Source organism: Mixophyes fleayi, chromosome 10 (assembly GCF_038048845.1).
Source record: "Mixophyes fleayi isolate aMixFle1 chromosome 10, aMixFle1.hap1, whole genome shotgun sequence".
NCBI lineage: Eukaryota > Metazoa > Chordata > Amphibia > Anura > Limnodynastidae > Mixophyes > Mixophyes fleayi.
In genome coordinates, this window is record NC_134411.1 from 5,492,508 (window position 1) to 5,516,799 (window position 24,292).

Below are 24,292 nucleotides of genomic sequence, written 5' to 3' on the forward strand. Positions count from 1 at the left end.
CTGTGCTACCAACTGATGATGTTGTTTGTCCTGCATATTCTGCAGACACCTGAAGCCTTTGGTGAGCTGTCGCTGAATAGGAAGTCCAGGTGGAATGCCACCAAATTCTCTTGAACCCTACTGAAATGTTTAATGGAATCAGCCAAATTTGTGAGTGGTGCAGGTTGAGGTTGGGTGGGTGTTAAAGTTGGTTGGCTGGGTGTTGATGCAGCCCGCACAGACTCCTCAACTTCAGGGATTGATTAAATGGATTCTAAGGTGATGACTTCTTCCCATTCCTTGTCTGGTGCCTCCACACTGTTATGATCTTACCTGTTCCCCGCTCCACTGCGCTGTCGGATGTCTGGCAGCTTGTCCTCTCCGGCGGTTAGCGCTCCCTCTGATCGCGCCTCTGCAGTTCCGGGTTCTCGCAGCGGTGGTCATGTGACTCCTGGACGGGGAATTCAAAAACTACATATTCTCTGCTCTGACACGCTATCTGTGTCAGAGCAATGTGTTTCTTGTTCCTGGCTATGTCTCCCTGTGTACCTGACTCCTGTGATCCTGCTCCCTGTGTGCTCCTACATTTCTTCAGACTCCTGTGTACCGACCTGGCTGCGTCCTGACTATTCTTTGGCTAATCCCTGGCACCGTGTATTGGACTGACCCCCCGTGTACCGACACAGCAGTGTTCCTGGCTACTCTCTGGATTTCTCTCTGGCACCGTATATCTGACGATCTCCTGTGTATCGACCCGGCTGTGTTCCTACTACTCTTGGACTCATCTCCTGTTAAGGCATACAACACATCCCGTGCACCAAGCCAGCTTCCGCTTCAGACCTTCAGACCCTGGAATTCACGGTTAGTGCGTTATTATTTGCACCACCCTGTCATATATTCCTGCTGTCTATCCATCACTTAGAGCCTTTTCCCTTACGTCAGTAGGCTAACCTGGGGGCCGCGACCTGCGGTTCTTCGGCAGCAAAACCCATCCTACCTTGCGGTGGTTCTTGGTGAAGACCGGAAAGCGGTTAGACTCCGTGCCCTAGGTAAGCCTGCGAAAATACTGACTAAGGTACCTGAACCGTAACACACATTGGCCTCCATTGCACTTTGTGATGTTCCTGATTAGTCTAGTTTGATAGCAACATTCTCTCCCCCATTACAACATTGGTGGATTCACCTTCTAAGGAATCATCATCCTCCTGGGTTGCATCTGCTGGTGTTGGTGGTGTCTGCTTTTGGGTAGAGACTGTGTGTAGTAAAATTTTAAATGTTTGATATTAATATATTTCTCATGTGCAAAAAACATTCACCCAAAAAAAAAACAACTAATCAAATGCTCAGACTTCTGTTTGCAATGCGTAGAAAAATCAAACATATACATGCTTCAGGATTAATGTTTGAACATAAAGGATAAACATTTGTACCATTATACATTATTCACCAGCCTTAGGTTGTGACACAGATCTGTTGGTGCCCTGAACATTTAGCCCCTCAATTATTTCCATGGGAATTAGCTGTTTAAATTCCTCTTCATAAGAGGTGTATGTCATTGCCAGAGCCGGACCACCACCAGTCCTTGCAGCTGCACGCCTCTCCTCTGATATTTTCTGCTTTATTCGCCTTTTACTTGCCTTTTAATATCGGAGATACACTCTCTACAATTTTCAATGCTCCTTTTGATGGGGCCCACAGCATTGACCGCATCACACACCTGACTCCATAGCTGCTTTTTCCTTGAAAAAGGTGTCTTGGCAGCTAGACTGCCCAAAATGTGCTCACAAGCCGGCACTAGACTGTGTATAAGCGCAGAGTTTTCCACAAAACTAAAGCGCACGTTGCGCCAGGATTTAGTTTTGCCAACAGAAGGGCCTGTCTCTTCTTACTCCTCCTCCTGGCTGCTTGCTCTCTCCTCCTCCCCACTGTCTCTAGCCTCCTTACCTCTCGTTCCTCTCACCATCCTGACAGACAAACACACAGGGGAAAAACAAGACAATAAACAAATACACTGACAAAGAAAACACAGGATAAATACAGAAAACAGCAAAAACAAACTCACCATAAAATAAATATTAATAAATACACAGACAATAAGACAAAGAAGGACAGCTACATCAAATAACAGGAAAAAAAATACTTTCTACACTCCTTTACACATCAAATACACTCTCCCTCACTTAACGCTCCTCTCTCTCTCTCTAACTCCTGAAACACCTATCAACTCAAATAAAGAAGTACCTTGCTTTTTATCATGTTGGTGAAGTCAAAATTGTGTGAGTTTTGCATGTAAAACTAACTCATCAGAAATGAGTTTTGTTTTGAAAATGGCGATTTTACAGCTAAACATGGGCGATTTAAAATCGCTGTAAATCACTAGAGAGTGACCTCGATTTTTGATTGGAGACTACAAATAGTTAGTTAATACATACGGCGACTTGGTGACTCAAATCTCTTGCAAATTTCTGTGATTTTAAATCGCTGAAAAAAATAATTCGCACCTTGATACACTAACCCCAAGATGTTCACTTTCACAATCTCACTCTTGTGTCAGGTTATTTTATAGCTTTGAAATTTGAACTCAAAGACAACCATGTTCACTACGTAATGGGGAATTTTCTTTTATAACTGAACCAGCTGGTTTCCAGTAAATGTGTTTGTCCGATTACAGGACAGTTATGTCATTACTCATTAACTATATATCAAGAAATACGTAAGCAGAGGAAAATGGTAACAGGCAACTCATAGTCAAACAGGCTAAAATTAGTAATAGATACAGATATATAGCAAGTTAGTAGTGCTAATTAGATAAGATTTGAATATGCAACATTTCTTGCATACAGTAAGAATATAAAATAATTAACATATACTGAAATGAGTCATAGTGCCAGTGTTGGTTAATTTCACCACTGTAGCACTAGTCTAGTTCTGACCCACAGCTAGCCCTTAAGAATGTCTGTACTATACAGGCTTCAGCAATCTAAATAAAGGGATCAAGAGAAGGGGAACCCAATAGAACATTATACTTGTATTAGTAGTAATAGAAAGAGATTAAAAGTTATTATAGTACATCTATTATTAGAGGTGGGTGCAGGGGCAGGTCACCAGGGCTTATTGTTCCTCCCTGCTGGCTGCTCAGTAACTAAGGAGGATGTGACTACTATGGAACTTGTGACTACATGATTGCTTAGCAGCCTGTGTGAGCTCCTGTTCTCTGCTCTGCTGTTCCTGGCCAGTTTTGACTATCCTGCTTTCTGGTTGCCTGATCTCTGCCTTGGTGCTGACTACACTTTTGATTACTACCTGCTCTGACCTCTGTCTGGATGCTGCCTTCTCCTTTAATTGCTGCATGTCTGATCTCTGCTTGTACTTTAGACCCTACATTGCCTTATCCCTGGCCTGTGTGAATACCTGCATTTCTACCTGTGTGAACAGTCCTCTGTGTTTTACCATTGGATCAATAGTATCTTTTTTTGCTATTGTGCTCATGCACAAGACTTGAGAGCAACCGATGAGTATGAGTCCTGTACTATCATCGGTGGGCACTTTCCTTGAAGCGTGGGTCTCCTTTATAATGACAGGACCTCTTCCGCTAAGGTCAATCTTTGCTCTCTCCAACAAGGTTGGCATCCAATGAATACTGTGCAGAATTTCAGCGCTGTACTACATATTGCAACAGTAATTATCCAGCACTGTGTAATCAGTTTAGCCTAGGTTTGTCTGAACAATGAAAGGATTATGTATTCCAGAATCTGGTACCTGAGTCCTTAGCTTGAATTTATTGCAGTTGCCATCAAGATCAACTGACTAATTGATGATAGAAGGCAAGAAGAGGGGTTTATACTGTACAGCTGTTCTTTCTACAAGTTGTCATCCTATAGATACTGAGCAACCATGCTCATGCAGATTGTCATTAACAGAACTCACAATCTGCATGAAATCTATAAAGAAGAGACAGTTACCGCTTAATATTTATATTATACATAACTTACTTAACTTTTATTTTCCTGGGAAATCCTCTTCCTTTGTGATTGACATGCTCAGGAAGTATATAGGAAATTTGTATATTGTTGTGTTAAAAAATACTTATTGAAAAGTCAACAAAACTGTACATTTATACACTTTGCTCACAGAAATGTAAAACATACAGGTGGATCACATGTCATATAGAAATACAAGACAACAATATGTCTTGGCTATAGCAAACCAATTTTTTGCATGTGAGGAGAGTAGGGTAGAGGATGGAAGGAAACATCTATTTATTAAAAGTTTTGTTTTAAGAATTTTTATGCCTCGACCCAACAAACTAGACACTGTAACACAGGGTGGATTGTACTAACTGAAAATGGAAAGTGAAAGCATGTGTAGTGTAAACGAGGAATGAAAACTATTTCCCCCATGTGTTTGTCAGTTTGGCACAATTTGCTATTATGGGACACTGCAAACTTCCAGTTAATATAAATGACACAACGAAAATAAACATAAAAATAAAAATAAAGTAACAGCACTTAAGGATCAATTGCAAACCCCCATACAAAATCTGTGGACGTAAGTTCACAAACATACTTAACTTTAATAGCATCAAAACTGTTTACACAATAAAAAATTAAATCAAAAACTGGTGTCACTAAATATATGTGAGGATTGAAAACACTAGCTGCAGATGACAGCTGTCAGGTAACTATTCACCATGACAGCTGCAAACACCTTCTCTCAATTCCTGTAATCAGCACTCTACTAAGAACAGCAATCTAGCTAGTCTCCTCACCTGGGTTACTGTACAGCTTTCTTTACTCTGCAATCAGCCCTTTCGTGAAAAGGTCAAGTGAATCAGAACGTTTTATCTAACCTGTTTATAGTTTTATAAAGTCTCTCAGTATTAAGCATTAAGCATCAGTATTCAGCTTAAAGAAGCTGCTAAACTTTAACACCAGGGAGTAAGATAACTTGTCATTTGATCCAAAGCTGACAGAGAGTCTCTTACAAATGATCTAAAAGTATGTCTGTAAAAAAACATTAGAGCCCATATAGTAGGAATGATGGAGCTCACTTAGCTAACTCATTACAGCTGTATCCGCAGGTTCCAAGGAGCCTTCCCACTGTACAGAAATTCAGAGTCTATGGGCTAGATTTACTAAGCTGCGGGTTTGAAAAAGTGGGGGATGTTGCCTATAGCAACCAATCAGATTCTAGCTGTCATTTTGTAGAAAGTACTAAATAAATGAAAGCTAGAATCTGATTGGTTGCTATAGGCAACATCCCCACTTTTTCAAACCCTCTCACTGGCTTCTGGAAAGTTGGCGTCCTGTTTTGAAAATGCAAAAATTTATTATAATGCAAAATGTTAACAAACCCTGAATGATTAGGCCCTTTAGTTAAAACAAAACACCCCATTACGGGCAGCTAAAAGTACCCCATTGTACAGGCATATATAAGCAATATCTAAATATTTGTGGTCAATCAAATACAAACCTCTACCAGCCCCATCTCACTAATATTTAGTATTCTAGTGATTGCTGAGACCACAGAGAGCATTCATGTGACCACCACACAATCATGAGATTATGCCCTCCAAAGCTGCTCTATTTTTTAAATAACCCCTGCAGCCATTTTCCTTAACCACCCCCCCCTCCGCAGCCATTTTCCTTAACCCCTGCTGCAGCCATTTTTTTTAACCCCCCCTACAGCCATTTTCCTTACCTCCCACCCTGCATCCATCCCCCTGCAGCTATTTTCCTTACCTCCCCTCGGTAGCTATCCCCCCATCACATCAAAACTCCCCCAGTCACATATATCAGCCCCCCTCCTCTGCCCTCCTTCACACATATCAACCGCTCTCCCTCCCTATAGATTTTCTTGGCAGCCCCCCCCTCCCGCTTTATAGATATGCAGGGCAGGTTCCCCCCCCCTCCCTATAGATATGCAGGGCAGGTTCCCCCCCCTCCCTCCCTATAGATATGCAGGGCAGGTTGCCCCCCTCCCCCCTTATAGATATGCAGGGCAAGTTCCCCCCCCTCCCTATAAATATGCAGGGCAGGTTCCCCCCTCCCTCCCTATAGATATGCAGGGCAGGTCCCCCCCCTCCCTCCCTATAGATATGCAGGGCAGGTTCCCCCCCCCCCTCCCTCCCTATAGATAGGCAGGGCAGGTTCCCCCCTCCCTCCCTATATATATGCAGGGCAGGTTCCCCCCCTCCCTCCCTATAGATATGCAGGGCAGGTTCCCCTCCTCCTTCCTATAGATATGCAGGGCAGGTTCCCCCTCACTTACCTGTAGTTGACTTGTGCTGGCCAGCGTCGCTCCTCTGCTCCTCAGATCAGCAGACAGGAAGTGAAGACGTCCTGCTTCCTGTCTGCTGCACAGCAACAGGCAGCCTAGCGATTGGCTGCCTGTTGCTAACCACTGACCACCAATGCTTTTGATCGTGGAGCAGCAGACCCCCCTCCCTCGACTCGCGGCGGCGCCCCCACCCACGTCGCGGGGGGGAGGGGGTTTTCCGCGACGGGGGGGTGGGGGCGCCGCCGCGAGTCGGGGGAGGGGGATCTGCTGCTGTCCCCCCAGCTGGGTCCCCCGAGAGCCGCTAGGCCCTAGGCAGGTGCCTAGGTTGCCTAGCGATAAAACCGGCCCTCGTTGTTATCATGCTGCTATACATACAATGTAATGTATTGAATTGGGAATAACTATAGCCTAGGCAACTTCTTAGCTCTGATTGGTCAGACATCTGTTGCTCATTTATACGATTGCATACTAGAAGTGTGGGGGGGTTGGGTAACTATGATTGGAATGCATTTAAGGAATGTTCCTGAGAGGTTGCTACAAATCTATGCGGTCATGACTGGTTTTCTAATAAAGATTTCATCTAAATACAAATCCTTCCTATCTTGGGCATGCTATTTTCTGCACGGTTTGCATTTCTTTCAGGTATTTAGTTTTCTTGGTTTTTGCTTTTCTGCACATCATATTCAGGAAATTTCTATAATATTTTCTTTCATTCCTTGCATCAAAATTGCCAGACAATCATCCTCTGTATCATATATAGATTAAAGTATACATTAGTAATAAGCCGGTTTTATCCTTAATGATGAATATTTCCATCGATATTAGATGTATATACAATGTAGGATTGGTTATTGTATATTTATCTATGTAGAAAATATTGTATGTATAACTTGTTTATTATAATTATTACTGAATTCTGTGACACATCTTATAAACAAAATTAAATAAAATCAAACAAAATCTAACAATGAATTGTTTGCAGTATCTAAATTGTTACATTATATTATTATGTCATATTGATTGCTGTATATCAATATATCTTTTTATTTGCCTGATTATTATTGTTTAGACGCACAGTGATTTAGGAGCTTTGGATAGATTTTTTTGTCATTATCGAGTTTTTATTTTTTATATTTTTGATTTATTAATTTTCTCTAAACTCTATTTTTTTTGATATTTTGGATATATTACTTAATATTAATGAATTATTTATTGCTTATGAGGCATCTGTGTTAATCTTTCCTTTTGATTAATGGTCACTAGAGAGTTACAAGACATTCTAAGATAATCAAGGCTATATGCCTATTAACAAGCTAAACCGTTAGTTAGACTCAATAGACATTAAGGGGTAAATGTATCAAGCTAAGAGTTTTCTGCCGGGTTTGAAAAGTGGAGATGTTGCCTATAGCAACCAATCCGATTCTAGCTATCATTTTGTAAATAAATGATAGCTAGAATCTGATTGGTTTTTCAAACCCGCCGAAAAACTCTCAGCTTGATGCATTTACCTCTAAGGGGGTATTCTATTGTGCCGTTTCCGCGTCTTGAAAAAACTACTACCGTTATTACGGTAGTAGTTAGCTGGATTTCAGCTTGCGGCTCAGGGAGCTGCTAGCTGAAATCCAGCGAGAAAATTACCGTAGTAACGGTGTTTCTGCGCACTATTACGGTAATAACTGTATAAGTGCGCAGACTGCGGGATTTTCGGCGTTCCTGCCGACAATTGAATACCCTTGAATGGCTAAATAGCAATCTGATTGTTGGTGCCTAAATGGCCTTATTTAAATTATTCTGATTGGCCGATATAGGCTAAGTAGTTTGTAATACAACGGACGCATTCTCTGACTGGCTGATTTATGATGTGATTCGGCATAATTAAGCCAGATGTGATTTGTAAAAGATGATTGGCAGAATATGCGCTCCTGCTCTGATTTAAAGGCACCAAAGTTACACCTGGATAATTACCTCTGATGAGACCGGCCACCTAGGGGCGAAGAAACATGTTAGGTGACGTCATCACTTCTGGATAGTGCCGTTTCCTGCATGTTGGTTGAGTCGCTTGGGAATAAGAAAAACAAACTACTTTTACATTCCTCGGGACACTGTTCAGATAAGTGACTGTTGACCTAGTTATGGTGCACATACTAGTAGATTACATTTGACGAGATTGATTTATTTAAGACCTACAATATTCTTTGAATGAAGGTTGGAATAAATAAGCCAACTATTACTCTGTGTTTTCCAAGTATTTCACTGTAAGGCTGGGTACACACTACAGGGTTTTCAGTCAATTATCGGGCCAGTCACCCGATAAACGACTGTCTGGCCCGATATTGCATTTATGTGTACACAGCAGCAATGATCAATTATTGTTCAAAAGCACATCATATTGTTTCATTTGATTTTTAAACATAACTAAAAATCTTGTTAATCAATGAAACAATTCTGCAGTGTGTATGCACTCTCGATCAAGATCTCCATAGAGTTTAGAGAGTCATGATCTTTACAGCTGATGGTTATGACAGATGAAGAGCACAGATTTGAAGGCAAATCTTGTAAAAAGTGTAAACTGTGTACACAGGAATCTACATGCTGATTGGGACTTTTTTTTTATAAGTCGTTGGTAAAATCGTTAATAGATAACACATAGGGAGAACATTTCTGTAGTGTGTACTAGAGATGCGTAGGCTTGGTTTTCTTAAAACCGAGCCCCCCCCCTGAACACCGGAAATCCGAGTACTGAGCCGAGTCGGCTCTCTAATTTCCCGTTTCCTCGATTCTGACATCGAGGCAAAACGTTGTTGGATCTCACAGATTTTGGATTCCATAAGCACCACCCTCCACCGGAGATCTAGCACCATTACTCACAGAGACACAGGAGGGGTAGCAGTGTTCTTGTCACTCTCCAGTCTCCAGTGCCATTGCTCAGGGCCATTGCTCACACAGAAACAGAGGTGGTGGCAGTGTTCTTGTCACTCTCTGGTATCCAGTACCATTGCTCACACAGAAACAGGACGGCAGTGTTCTTTTCACTCTCCAGTCTCCAGTGCCATTGCTCAGTGCCATTGCTCACACAGAAAAAGGGGTAGCAATGTTCTTGTCACTCTCCAGTTTCCAGTGTCATTGCCCAGTGCCATTGCTCACACAGAAACAGGAGGGGTGGCAGTGTTCTTGTCACTCTCCAGTCTCCAGTGCCATTGCTCACACAGAAACAGGAGTAGCAGTATACTTGTCCCTCTCCAGTTTCCAGTGTCATTGCTCAGTGCCATTGCTCACACAGAAATAGGAGGGGTGGCAATGTTCTTGTCACTCTCCAGTCTTCAGTGACATTGCTCAGTGCCATTACTCACACAGAAACAGTGGTAGCAGTGTTCTTGTCACTCTCCAGTATCCAGTGCCATTGCTCAGGGCCATTGCTCATAAAGAAACAGGAGGGGTGGCAATGTTCTTATCACTCTCCAGTCTCCAGTGCCATTGCTCAGTGCCATTGCTCACACAGAAACATTGGTAGCAGTGTTCTTGTCACTCTCCAGTCTCCAGTGCCATTGCTCACACAGAAACAGAAGGGATAGCAGTGTTCTTGTCACTCTCCAGTAACCAGTGCCATTGCTCACACAGAAGCAGGGGTAGCAATGTTCTTGTCACTCTCCAGTTTCCAGAGTCATTGTTCAGTGCCATTGCTCAGAGCCATCTATATGGATCATGATCAGTCGACAGAAGAGCAGGAGCTCGAACCAGCTGCTGGTACCAGTCATGATGATAATAGTCCTTCTATGTCATCTACTAAAGTCTATGCCATAGTGGGTTTAAAGCAGGGAAACTGAAATCCAAAAAACAACTTTTACATTGGTAAAGAAAAAAACACCTCTCTAATAAAGGGAAAGTTTACTGTAAAAAAAAAGCATAAAATTGCCAACATGTCATTCTACCCAAAATAACAACAAGCAGTCCAGTTTCAGCTAGCTCCCTTCTCTCAGCTAGATCCCACCACCTGCAATCTACACTGTCATCATCCTCACCCTCATTCTCACCCTCATCAGTGTGTACATCATTCTCACACAATATTAATTCATCCCCGCCGTAATCCACCATTACAGAAGTCTCTGATTTAATTGCCGGTAAAGGTCTTCCTCGTGGATTTGTAGTTTGTTCAATTCTTTTAGACAAGGGGGTAAATGTATCAAGCTGAGAGTTTGCAGGCGGGTTTGACAAGCCAATCAGATTCTATCTATCATTTATTTAGTACATAGTGCAGAATGATAGCTAGAATATGATTGGTTGCTATAGGCAACATCTCCACTTTTCAAACCCGCCGGAAAACTCTCAGCTTGATACATTTACCCCCCGATGTCAAAATGTTGTGCTGACTCTTCTGCATCACTATTGGGTCTCTTGGGAAAACTAAGTTTTTCCTAGCAGCAGGTGTCTGAGAAACTGAGGGAGGAGATGTTGTCATGTCATGTACCACTTGAGATGTTAACTTGCTCACCGGGAGCTCATTACATCTCTTGAGATCTGGGCCAGTTGGAAAGACAGGGAAGTCATAGCTCTTAAACCTAGGTTCAAGCAAGTCGCCAAAGTGCAGTGATCCGATTTCAAGATGTTGATAACTCTGGGACACTGATGAAGCAAATAAAGTACTTGACATACTAAGCGGAATTGCTTTGTTTCATCTCAATTTCTTAAGCTGCTTTTCCAAAAGTCTAATTAGGGGAATCACTTGACTCAAGTTAGCAGTGTCTAAACTCACTTCACAGGTGACTACTTTAAATGGTTTCAGCACCTTGCACAACACAGAAAGTATTCTCCACTGCGCTGGACTTAAGGTAGGATATGCCCACCTGTTGGCATCCAGCAGGAGGAAACCCTTTTGTGAAATAAGAGAAAAGACGCCAGGCTGGTGTTGGCGTAAATAAGGGTCACAGTTTTATTTAAAATCAGCAACAAATGCAGGGAAAGCAGTGCACAAAGATCTCTCTCCTTTTACCAATTCCTTCACCTTATGGGGGGCGTGTTCTGCCCACCCTGTGAGCACCGCAAGCACGCCCCCCAGGAATTTATGTGGCGTGTTTGGCCCATCATGTGGGCACCGCAAGCACGCCCCCTGGAGCCCGCATCTTGTGCACACACACCCTCTTTTCCCTTGGCACGCCCCCATAGAGGCCCAACTGTTGAAGCTGGAGCCGGGCAGACGGCCACCTCTCTGGGGTGATTATGCACAGATGCTGGCTCCCCCCCCATATCTATACCTTGCGCGCCACTTTCCACTGCCACACGAGGCCTTTATGAACCATTCATGAGACCCGCTGTCCATCTTTACCAGCCTGACATAAGATTTGTAACTGTCCGACCTCCAGACACCCAGCCTCTTGATATAATCAACAGATCGCCCCTCGACAGCTGCTGATGTTGCTGTGCCTATCCTAAAAGAGTGTTTCCCAAATCTCGCTACGTCCCAACCTAAGGCTTGCACGCATCTATTAAAAACCGCTGTGAACTGGAAACTTGTTAAAGGGGATGCATCCCCGTGCACCAGGAAGACTTCCCCTCCCTCTGGCCTTGAGCCGAGATATTGCTCCACTGCAGCCACAGGGCAAACCACTGCAACCGCCTGATGCCACATTTGGACCCACCTCCCTTTTTCTAACTGGTCCGTCTTAGACCTGTGGATCTTACATAGCACCACGTTAACGGACACTAGCACATTCTTACGCAAAAGGCCTGATCTGAATGATTTATTGGATTGAGCAATCAACTCACTGAATCTGAATGTCCCACTGTATGCCAAAATGAATGCAGTGGTAAACAGCATTGTTTCCTGTTCATCCCGGCATACTGTAGGTGCTATCCCTACTAATTCCCTCAGCCTCTCTGCTGTCACTGGTTCCCAGGGATCCGGGTTCCGAGTCTCGTTCCTGACCCAGCCTCTCATTACTGTACGCACTATGAATGCTTTGGTTATATCTGCTTCTCCCCTCAGCCTTAAGATAAAAGCAATGCCATCTAGTATGTTGCTAACACTGGCCTTCGAAGCCCTGGCTGTGTGTAGCTCACCCAGGAATGCCAATAATATCTGTAGGGCTTCCTTACCCTCTGATGCTCTTCTGGCTTTAAACTGCTGCCACCTGTCCCAAGCTGCACTATAAGTTCTCCATGTCTTTTGCGCCAAGGACTTTGCCACCAGCTCACCTAGAACGGGCTGACAATCTGCCAAAGATGGGAAGGGCATGGTAAGCCTACTTATTCCGCATGAGGAGCAACCTCCCTGAAAACCTCCCACTTCTGTCGCGAGAGCACATCAGCTATGGTATTGCGCTCACCCTGGACATACTTTGCTCTGAATGTAATGTTCTGATGCAGGCACTTTGCAACTAACCACCTAAGCAGCCTAATCACGGGGGGTGGGGATGATGCTGACTGATTGTTAATGGCTTGCACCACCCCTAGGTTGTCACACCAGAACCTGATGTGCCTGTTCTCCAACCTCTTTCCCCAAATTTCTAACGCCACCATTATTGTAAACAATTCCAGCGCAGCTAGGTTCTTAGTGAGACCTCTAGCGACCCAATCCTCTGGCCACGTTTGTGCGCACCATTCCCCCTGCATATATGCTCCAAAACCTATTGCCCCTGCTGCGTCTGTGAACAGCTGCAGCTCACGGTTAGACTGCTCTGTTGCGGGCCATAAACGCACCCCATTAACCTCATGCAGGAAACGCTCCCATACCAACAGGTCCTCTCTTATCTCCCTGCTAATGCGAATCCAGTGGTGCTTTTTCTTTACGCCTGCTGCAGCTCTCTCCAACCTCCTCTTAAATATGTGGCCCATCGGTATCACCCGGCAAGCGAAGTTCAGCAACCCCAGCAATGACCGCATCTGTTTTAGCGTGACCTTCCTAGCCTCTATGCACCTGCCAACCACCTCACTGAGCCTTGATATCTTGTCTGCTGGGAGCCTGCACTCTAATCTGTCTGTGTCAGTTTCAATTCCTATGTAAGATATGATTGGCTTCGGACCCACGTTTTTTTCCTGAGCACTAGGGACACCGAATTCCCTAAACATGCACTGAAGCTCCCAACAATTGGCTGCACTGCTTTGTCGTGCAGGACCAACTAAAAATCATCTAAGTAATGCGCAATGGATTTTGACCCAGTACGGATTTCAAAACACCACTGCAGAAAGGAACTAAAAACCTCAAAGTATGAGCATGATATTGCGCACCCAATTGGTAAACATTTATCAATGAAAAATTTGCTGTCAAAATGGAAACCCATCAGCCTAAAACTGTCTGGGTGTAACGGCAAGAGCTGGAAAGCTGATTCTATGTCCAGCTTCGCCATAAGCGCACCCCTGCCATGTGCTCTAACCAATTTGATTGCACTGTCAAATGACTGATTTTGGACTGAATACTGCTCGCTGTCGAGCGCGTCGTTAACAGATGCTCCTTCTGGGAAGCTCAAATGCTGGATGAGCCTGAACTTCCCTGTTGCTTTCTTAGGCACCAAACCTAGGGGGGAGACAATCAAATCCTTTAAGGGGGGCTCCACATATGGGCCGGCAACTCGGTCTAAGATCATTTCCTTAACAATTTTTTCTCTAACCACTGCTGGGTGCGCATTGATGGACTTTAAGTTTTTACTCCCTATCCTTTGAGGAACTGACCTCCTGACCTGAATTTTAAACCCTTCCTTAAATTCCTCATAAATTAATTCGGCTTCATACCGCTTAGGATACCCGGCCAGCCACACCCGCATCCTGTCTAGTCTTACTGGGCTAGTTGCCTTTGCTAGGCCCTCTTGCGCCGGATAAGGCAGCCTGACGGCCTCCTTATTTCCTTGCGCATTCGTTTGCGGAGTGGTTTCCTCCGCAAAAAATACACGCATGCCTAAACTTGCTTTGCCCCCTTGTACACTGAGTCTCGTTGAATGCCCAGCACTTAAGTCTATCTTGCCTTTGTAAACTAGGCCTCCCTGCCCCCGGCTTTGCTGATGCAACCCCTCTTTCCGTAGCTGCACTGTCCTGGGAGTTTAACCAGATATCTACGTCCCTTGACCCAAAATTAATTGGCTTCTGACCCTGCGACTTCAGACGAAAGGCCTCGTCATAGTTCCTCCAGACAGTCCCCCCGAACTTCCTATAGACTGAGTGGATGAAATTTGTGTATTTCACCATACTCATCCCTGGGAAAGCTTCTAAGTAACACCCTGTGTAAACGAACATCCCACTCAGCCAATTATCCATAGTTTTATACGAATCAGCCTGCGCTAGACCTTTCTCGCTAACTTTTCCTTTTTCTTTTAGCCCTGCTTCAGTCAAGGTGCATATATCAATGAATGAGCCTTTTACAATGTCCCTCCTTGTTTGTTTCGGCAAATGAGCTGCAATTGCACCCAGATCGCATCCTAGTGATACCCCCGCCTGCTTAAACACTGCAGCTTTATTCTCAGAAGCCTGCCCCATCTGATTTCTAACCACATCTACCCCAGGACCGGCTAACCTACGCTCCTTTCCCGCTATCCTCAGCATGCGCCACTGCTCCTTAAAAGCCTTATATGCTGACTCGCCCTTGGATTCAGTAGAACTATCTAACCCCGAGCTGTCCTCTACTTCCACATGTACATTACAACGATCACCCCTATTCATATTCATATTATTAACATTACTAACATTAGTATCATTAATAGAGTTCTCACCAGTCCCTGCTGATACGCTCATCTCTGCGCTGGTAGTGGCGACAGAGGTCTTGTCTTTTGCCTCGCTGGCCCTGGCGTCGGCTGCTGCTGCTGTTGATGCCTCTGCTCCGTGCTTCTCTGCCTGCACTCTCCGCGATCTTGGCTGTGCCCTCTTTCTCGCTGTTATCTGTGCCACGGGGGAGAGGGTAACCGTGGGGGATAATAGGGGTATGGAGCAGACTGATGACCTAATCCGGGCGTAGGGCCCCCATCCTTGCTGACTTGGAACTGGAGGCGATGGACCATAGCTGGGTGGCTGCCCTTGTAATTGTGTTGGGGCGATGAATACCCAAGATCCCGGGTTCCCACTGCCGTCACTGAAGCTGTGTCCATTCGCTCCCCATGGCTGCGGAACTGTGGTCATGCAAGTCAGAGATGAATGCTGTGATGAGGGTGTATTGCACAGCCCCTCAAGCTGTTGCCCCATTAAGCTGCCTTCTTCCCCCGAATCATCATCATCTTCAGCCCCTTGACCCTGTGCAGTAAGTTGTTGGGGGAGGGGGGACAGTTCCCTCACCATGGGCTGCTGCTCTATGATGATGATTTCTGCTGTTTGCTAGGTTTGTCTTGCCTCTGACTCCAACAAGATAGTTGAGGTTTCCTTGCTGCTTTGCTTCCTCCTGGCAGCTCTCTGACCTTTTGCTCTGCCTGTAGCTGCACCCCTTCTCTTGCTCACATGTGACCCATGGCCGTTGCTGCGTAATGCTTGTGCCTGGCTAGGCTTCTCAATCTCAGCTGCCTCAATCAAACGCCTGGATGGGTTCCTCTGCCTTTTAGGAAGGCTGCTTGCAGTGTGTTCTTGGATATTTGCATGCATGTTTGTTGCTGGAATTCAAGTAATTGTGATTTTCCTGATCAGCAATGGCTGATTCTGCTATGAATCTCTGCTCTATACTGACCCTTGACTTCCTGTCCCTGTCCCTGCAAGCTCTTAACCTCCCCCACCTGGTTTTTCTAGTAAGTTTCCCACTGGCCTTCTTAGCCCCCCCCCTTCCTGCTGCATGTGTATTTGAGTCAAACCTCCTTATCCGGCTTTGGTGCTAGTGAAGCACCTCCGCCCCCTTAAAGTACAATCCCCCTCCTTTCCCAATGTCATGGCTTGTTGAATAAGCGTGGATGGCTTTTCGCTGTTTCTCCATTCTCAGAAGCATATAAAGGGTGGAATTCAACCTTGTTACCACCTCTTGCTTCAGTTAGTGGCAGGGCAAATTCTATTTTTCTTGCAGCTGCTGAATTCTTCTACATGCTGTTGCAGTATGCAGAAAATGTCCTGAAATTTTTCGGGCCACAGATAGCATCTCCTGCATATCCATGTCCTTTTCTAAAAAGTTCTGCACCAATAAGTTTATTGTGTGAGCAAAACAGGGAATGTAATGTAATTTACCCCGCTGTAATACTCTCACAATAGTCGTGGTGTTATCAGAAATCACATATCCTGAGGAGAGTCCTTGTGGGATAAGCCATGTTGCAATGACATCCCTTCGTTTTTCCAGCAGGTTGGCAGCAGTATGCCTCTTAGTGAAGCTGGTGATACACAGAGTAGCCTGCCTCTGAAAGAACTGGCGTTGTTTGTTAGATGCTGCTGCTGTTCCTGCTGCTGAAGGCTTCACCAACCCAGTGGGCTGTCACAGTCATATAATCTTTAGTTTGCTCGGTTCCGCTTGTCCACATATTTGTGGTTAAGTGTACAGTAGGTAGAATGGCATTTTGTAGCCCAATAATTAGGTTTTTTGTAACCTCCTGGTACAGGTGAGGAATAGCTTAACTAGTAAAATGGTGTCGAGATGGAATTTGGGGACACAGGACCTCAATTAAATGTCTAAAACCTGCTGCATTAATTGTGGATATTGGACGCAGATCTAATACTAGCATAATCGCCATGGCGCCTGTGATCTGCTGTGTCACTGGGTGACAGCTGTCATACTTGCTTCATTTTGCAAAGGGTTGTTTAACAGTCAATTGTTGTTTTAAACTACTAGTAGTCTTCTTCTTGGTCTGCTTTTGGGATGAAGATCCACCCTTAAGCAGCAGGATCAGCAGCAGCAGCGGGCCTAGCCATCAAGGATTCTTCTAAGGAATCCTGGATAGGGGAGAATTCATCTAGCCTTAGCAATTTGGATGCAGGACTAACTACGATCACTAGTGAGGATATTGATGATGAAGGTGTTGGCGGTTTAGATTGCAGGTGCTGGGATCTAGCTGAGAGAAGGGAGCTAGCTGATGCTGGAATGCTTGTTCTTATTTTTTTAGCATAAGTTTCTGATTTTCCCAAAAGCTTGCCATGAACTTGCTTCAAATAGCGTAACATGAATGAGGATCCTAGATGGTTAAGGTCCCTACTTCTACTGACTGGCTTTGCAAACACTACAAATGGCTAAACAACTGTTGTCAGGATTTGGGTAAAAATAATTCCACACATAAGAGGTGGATTTTTTGATCTTATGCCCAGGCATGACAATGGCATTCTTCTTGTCACTGGCAAGAACTGCTTCCACTGATGCATGACTTGCCACTGTAGAGTTCATTGCTAGCACTCTTAGCTTAGCTGCCTTAATTGGTAGCTTGTTTTGAGGGGGCCCAGACAAACCAAGCACTTCAGCCACAAAAGTGGCAGTCCTTGTCGCTGAAGTGCTTGTTTTGTTAAACTGTACATATCCTTTGTAACATTTGGATGGGTGGGTTTCTCCTCTCTCAAGCTTGCCCTTCTTCTCCCCAGCGTCCGTTGCTCCCGCTCTTCACCTCCTCTACGTAACTCTGAATGTCAGATCTCCTCCCCAGACATGCTGAGAGATGTAGTTCTGTGATGGACGGGACCCGGTCATTTGCGCATGCACGGCCCATCTAGGACACCGGCGCTACATATTTTATAGCCAGGCACCAGAATGCGATCGCAGGGGTGGAGGAATCATTCCCCTGCGATCATGTGATCTGGCTGTCACAGGCAGATCACATGATCGCAGGGGTGGATTCCTCCACCCCTGCGATCGCATTCTGGTGCCTGGCTGTCACGGTAGCGGAGACCTGCGGACTGCAAGACAGCGGGCCCCCAGGTAAGTTTGTGTTGCGCTGTTGTACCGGGCCCCCTGGTGAGACCGGGCCCGGTACAACAGTACCCCCTGTACCCCCCTGATGGCGGCCCTGAGTACAGCTTATTGTTACAGAGACCTAAAATCCTAATGTAATTCTATGAACACTTTCAAAGAAGCATGAAAAAATTGTCACACATAATATAGTGAAGTGACGGACGGTACTAATTTCTTGACCATCTTCTATAAATAATTCCTCTGTCATTTGTTCCAGTAAATTTTTCCCAAGGTAAAATTTAGCGGTAAATTGAAGCTACTATTGGCATCATCACAAGCATAGTAAATTGCATTTTATGATGCATATGTTACTAATGGAATAGAAGAGACACGCACCTACCTTTATTATATGTACTCCCAGAATTTGCTGTGGTAAAAGAGGATAGTACAATTTCAAGAGAACCACAAAGAGATTGTCTTGATAACAAAACATGCTTAAATGTTCATATTTGTATTCAATAAATAAGTTATGTCAGTCTTGCGAAGGAATTTAAGAAAATAAATAAATGTATGGCTTATTTAGCATGTCCAGTTTGGTTGTTATATCATTATTATTATTATTATTATGAACCTTTACTTATAAGGCTCCACAAGGTTTCCGCAGCACTGTACATATTACAAACAATAGTCCATGCAGAGTAAACAGCAGAGAACAATAAAGAAGTACTACTAAGATTCCAAAGGCTCCAAGCAAGACCAGTATCAGTGTAACTGGAACAGAAGTAATACATACTGAGACCGCAGGGAAGAGGCCCCTGCTCATAATAGCTTACATACTAAAGGCAGGGCAAACAGACAGCAGGCACACAAGGGAGTCAGTGGAGAGGATCAGGCACAAGAGGAGTGTGTAGGAAGGACAGGGGAAGAGGGAGTGGAGAAGGACAAGCATGGCGATGGTTAGCTGGATGGCTGGTAGGCTTTGAGGAACAGATGAGTTTTAAGTGCTCGTTTGAAGGTGCACAGGTTAGGGAACAGTCAGAGTGAGGAAGGTCGCTCTAGTGGAGGAGGGGCAGCCCAGGAGAAATATTGAATTCTAGCATGGGATGAGGTGATCAGAGTAGAGGATAGGCAACGGTCAATGGCTGATCGCAGAGAACCAGCGGGAGTGAAAATGGAGAGTAGATTAGAGATATAATGGACAGTGGAGTGGGAGAGGGCCTTGTAGGTGAGGGTAAGGAGTTTGAAAAGGATTCTGTAGGGAAAAGGCAACCAGTGTAAGGAACGGCAAAGAGGGGAGGCAGAGGAAGTGCGGCATGAAAGGAATATAAGCCTCGCAGTCGCATTGAATATAGACCAAAGGGGAGGCAAAGTGGGAGTGGGGGAGGCCAGTAAGGAGAAGGTTAGAATAATCAAGACAGGAAATTATGCGTTTGTGGATAATGATTTTGGTGTCACCCTGAGAGAGCAAGGGCTGGATGCGGGCAATGTTACGTTGTTGGAAGCGTGGTATGAAGATTTAGAAAAAAGAGAGAAAACAATGAGTTAAGTTTTGGCGGTGTTTATTTTAAGAAAATGTGTGGATATCCAAGAGGAGATGGTGGAAAGGCAGTCAAATACAAAGGAGAGAAGGGGGGAGGGTCAGTAGAGGAGATGTACAGATGAATGTCATCAGCGTAAAGGTGATACTGGAGACCGAAAGAAGAGATGAGATAACCCAGGGAGGTAATGTACAGTGAAAAGAATAGAGGATCAATAACAGAGCTTGGGGGACTCCTTCAAGGAGGGCAGAGGGAGGTGAGAATGATTCAGGAGTGGAAACAGAGAAGGAGCGGTTGGTAAGGTATGAGTTTAACCATGTAAGGACAAAGCCAGAGAGGGCGAGAGAAAGAATGATCTGCAGCAGGAGGGGTTGGTCCACGGTGTCGAAAGCCACAGAGAGTTTCAGGAGGATGAGCAAGGAGAAGTGACCCAGGGATTTAGCCGAGAGGAGGTTGTTAGTAACTTTGGCCAAGATGGTTTAAGTGGAGTGGTGGGGGTGAGCCAGATTGGAGAGGGTCAAGGAGGGAGTTGTCCGAGAGGTGCCTGGTGAGGTGGTTGTAGACAACCTGCTTGAGTAGTTCAGAGGTATAGTGGAGAAGTAAAATGGGGCAGTAGTTAACAAGTGAAGTGGGGACATGATTGGGTTTCTTAAGAATGGGGCAGATAAGGGCATGTTTAAAAGTGGTGGGAACCATGCCAGTGGAAAGTGACAGATTGAAGAGGTGTGCAAGGTAGGAGCAGGCAGTGGCAGAGTGAGTAAAGGAGGTGAAAAGGGATGAGATACAGGTGGCAGGTAGAGTGGGGAGAGGAAAGAATGAGGGAGCAGACTTCTTCGCCCGAAGTAGGGCGGAAGGAGCACCAGAGTTGGTTATTGGAGAAAGGAAAATCAGTGATGGTGGCAGGAGGGTGAGGTGAGGAGGAGATATTGAGTCTGATGGCCTCAACTTTGGAGCAGAAATAGGAATCAAAGTCGGTGGCAGTAGGGGAGAGTGGGATGGGAGGTGTCGGGGGGAGAGAGTTGAACATGACGAAGAGGTGGTGGGGATTAGAGGACTGAGAAGAAATGAGGGACATGAGGAAGGACTGTTTGGCGAGGGATAGGGCGGAGCTATAGGAAGAGAGGATAAATTTGAAGTGAAGGAATTCTACCAAGAAACGAGATTTCCTCCAGAAGTATTCAGCAGCATGAGAGCACTTTTGAGGGAAGTGGGTAAACTTGGAGTGCCAAGGTTGGACAATAGAGCTGCAAAGGCAGACAGAGGAGGTGGGGGAGACAGCATCAAAGGCAGTTGTGAGGGAGTGGTTCTAGAGAGCAGTCGTCTGATTGGGGCAGTCCAGGGTGGGAAGAGGGGAGAGGAGAGTTTTAGGTGAGGAGGAGAGAGTAGTAGGTTCAAGAGCATCTAAGAGGAGAAGAGGACAGAGTGAAGGAGAGGAGATGGTGGTCAGAGAGTGGGAAGGCAGGGTTAGAGAAGTCAGAGAGAGCACATTAGTGGGAGAAGACTAGGTCAAGGGAGTGACCAAGACTGTGAGTGGGGATGAGGTCTACTGAGTGAGGCCAAGGGAGGAAGAGAGGGCGATAAGTTTGATGGAGGCATGGTCAGCGTGGTTGTCAATCAGGATGTTAAAATCACCTAGTATGATTAAGGGAAGGTCAGAAGAGAGATAGTGGGGGAGACAAACTGCAAAGTTGTCTAGAAAAAGGTAAGTGGGGGGGACGGTATATGGAAGAGACATGGAGGTAAATGGGGGAGAAAACACGGATAGAGTGGACTTCAAAGGAGAAGAAAGAGAGGGAGGGCACAGTGGGTATGACTCGAAATGAACAGTTGGGGGATATGAGGATGCTCACTCCACCTCCTGGATGGTCATCCGTTCTGGTGGAGCGGGTGAAAGAGAAGCCCCCATGGGAGAGACCAGCGGAGGAAGCAGTGTCAGAAAAAGAGAGCCTAGTTTCAGTGATGGGAAGAAGGTTAAGAGTGTTGGAGATGAAGAGAGATACTCATGTCACCATAAAGATGTTGCCTAGCAGAGCACAGCTGTACAGATAAAGATCGGTAAATAAAGTATAACGTGTATTATCTGCAAATCACATTTATTAGGATATATATGAGGTGTTAACAGATCACTTATCAGATCTGTTGAACTTATAGTTGGAACAACGAACTATATAATAAAGGGTTCCCAACCTCATAAAATATACATATATCATGCTGAAAACATAGTCAACATTTATTTTGTAGAAGACTATATGTAATACAATCAGATGATTTCATTCAAATTCAAGGTCTCATTAAAATGCTTACTGGCTGATATCTCTCACTCCTCTTAAACCTCTTAATAACTTATTTAACTTAATTGAATAATAGGCACGAGACATAATTGTGGCAATAATAAAAGGAGTATATTTTGCAAGCCAAGTATGGAGGTGGAGAAAAGAGCAGGCAGTATGACTCACACCAGGCAATCTGGATATCCCAGCAATATCGTCATCCATGACGTCACACCCCGGAAGTGACTGCTGCCATGGAGATCTAATCTGTGCGGCGATATTACCCCCTCTCCTCTATTCACTTTGTATATCAGGGTCTAGTCATATATATGGACAATAATAGATTTGGCATATGCGCTACCTAATCTACACCAATGATATACTTGTAAGAAGGAATTTTGAGGGGTATCGTTCAGAAACACAATATAATTGAAAAAAACAGCGACATTATCAGTGGCTATATAGAACTGGGAGTATAATACTTGTATCTCCAATCAAAGAGTCACTGACGCTGTCCATAAGTTTTACAGCATATTTCCATCTAATTCTTAGTTTTTTGGATAACATTATTAAATCTGTCTAGCAACAGTGTACAATTTGACCTATCAGGGCTATGCAATTAATATTACAGAATCTGCCTAGCAACAGTGTACGATTTGACCTATCAGGGCCATCTAATTCTGACTGGATAAGCAATTAACAACAATAACTCTAATAAAGAGAGACCAGATAAATTGTAAAACTTCATCTATGAATCCAGGGACCCAAAAAAAAAAAAAAACCCAGCGCGAGAGAGCTGCTTCTTTGTCAACGCCGCTATGGTGGCCACTTAGTTAGCGCAGGGGGGGTTTCTGGATACTCAGAAACCCCCTCTGCGTGCGCCACTGGAATCTTCAATATATTTATATTGATTATGCTTATACTGCCTATGTAATTTAAGGAAAGCATATGAGGATCAGGAGATCTGCAACATTGAATCACTATATATTTAAAACATTGGTGATGTTACTAATGACCAAATAATGTGCAATGTTGCAAACATTGCTTACGTTCAAATTACCATTATCTGTTATCAATCTACATCGGCATATAAATTTTCATTGACCTTGATCATTGACAGACTAACAACAATGATAACTTTCAGTTAACAATCAGTAAACATACATATATTTTATCCAGTATTTCTCTCTATAGCCACTTATTCGATACTTTTATCCACTTAATATAGTGGTCATATTGTGCTTTATTATTAATATTTGAATTTTTGGCATATTTACTATTCAGCAGCAGTCACTGAAGGGTTTTGATATTAACATTATCCTTATCTATTTTCTTACATTTTTTATCTCTATATTTCGCCCCCAATAAAATTGTTTGCAAAGAATAATAAAGGCTACGGCCCTGTTTTTTTTATTTCTTGCTATATGGTATTAATATTACTCTTTAGGAACTGGAGTGCCCCCTATATGGTTCAGTGAACCTCAACTTCTTTCTCTCCTCCTTTGATTATCCCAGCAAACCCATGGGACAGCCGCAAACGGGAGTGGTTTACCAAACAGCAACCTGGGCACACATATCTATCATACCGGGACACTCAATCCCGGACACTACAGAACCCGCAACCCCTCTGGGCTGAAAGAAGCACAATCACAAGCCGACCCACAGGAGCGGTACTTGCAAGGAGACTGTAGCCTTTAAGGATATATAGGATATACAGAATTTAATAAGAGCACGAAATTGCTGAATATCCCCATTGAAGGTAGGTGGTTGGAAGACTTGAACAGAAGATGAATTCGAATTAGCATGAGACTCGGCCAGCTCGGGTTGAACATACATCCCTAGGGACTTGTGTAGGACCCCCTTGGCAGAAGACAATCCATACTGGGCAGATGACTTGGCAGGGCGCCCGGATTGGGCGGCAGACTTGGGAGCAGGCCCGGACTGGGCGGCAGACTTGGGAGCAGGCCCGGACTGGGCCGCAGACTTGGGAGCAGGCCCGGACTGGGCGGCAGGCCTGGCAGGGACAGCACTTTGAGAAGCCTGAGGGCAGACAGCACTTTGAGAAGCCTGAGGGCAGACAGCACTTTGAGAAGCCTGAGGGCAGACAGCACTTTGAGAAGCCTGAGGGCAGACAGCACTTTGAGAAGCCTGAGGGCAGACAGCACTTTGAGAAGCCTGAGGGCAGACAGCACTTTGAGAAGCCTGAGGGCAGACAGCACTTTGAGAAGCCTGAGGGCAGACAGCACCAAGTGGGAACTCGGGCTGAACCGCATGGACTGGCAACTCGGGCTGGACCGCATGGACTGGCAACTCGGGCTGGACCGCATGGACTGGCAACTCGGGCTGGACCGCATGGACTGGCAACTCGGGCTGGACCGCATGGACTGGCAACTCGGGCTGGACCGCATGGACTGGCAACTCGGGCTGGACCGCATGGACTGGCAACTCGGGCTGGACCGCATGGACTGGCA

The 24,292-nt window shown here is 44.9% G+C and overlaps 1 protein-coding gene across 1 annotated transcript in view; it reads left to right on the forward strand.

Moving 5' to 3' along the window:
* The first annotated feature begins 740 nt into the window (after window positions 1-740).
* Window positions 741-24,292, forward strand: part of LOC142103629 (phospholipase A and acyltransferase 2-like) — a 50,271-nt gene continuing 26,719 nt past the window's right edge. The window contains exon 1 of the mRNA XM_075187729.1: window positions 741-840. The gene's annotated coding sequence lies outside the window, so the exon portion shown is untranslated. The remainder of the gene's footprint in view (window positions 841-24,292) is intronic.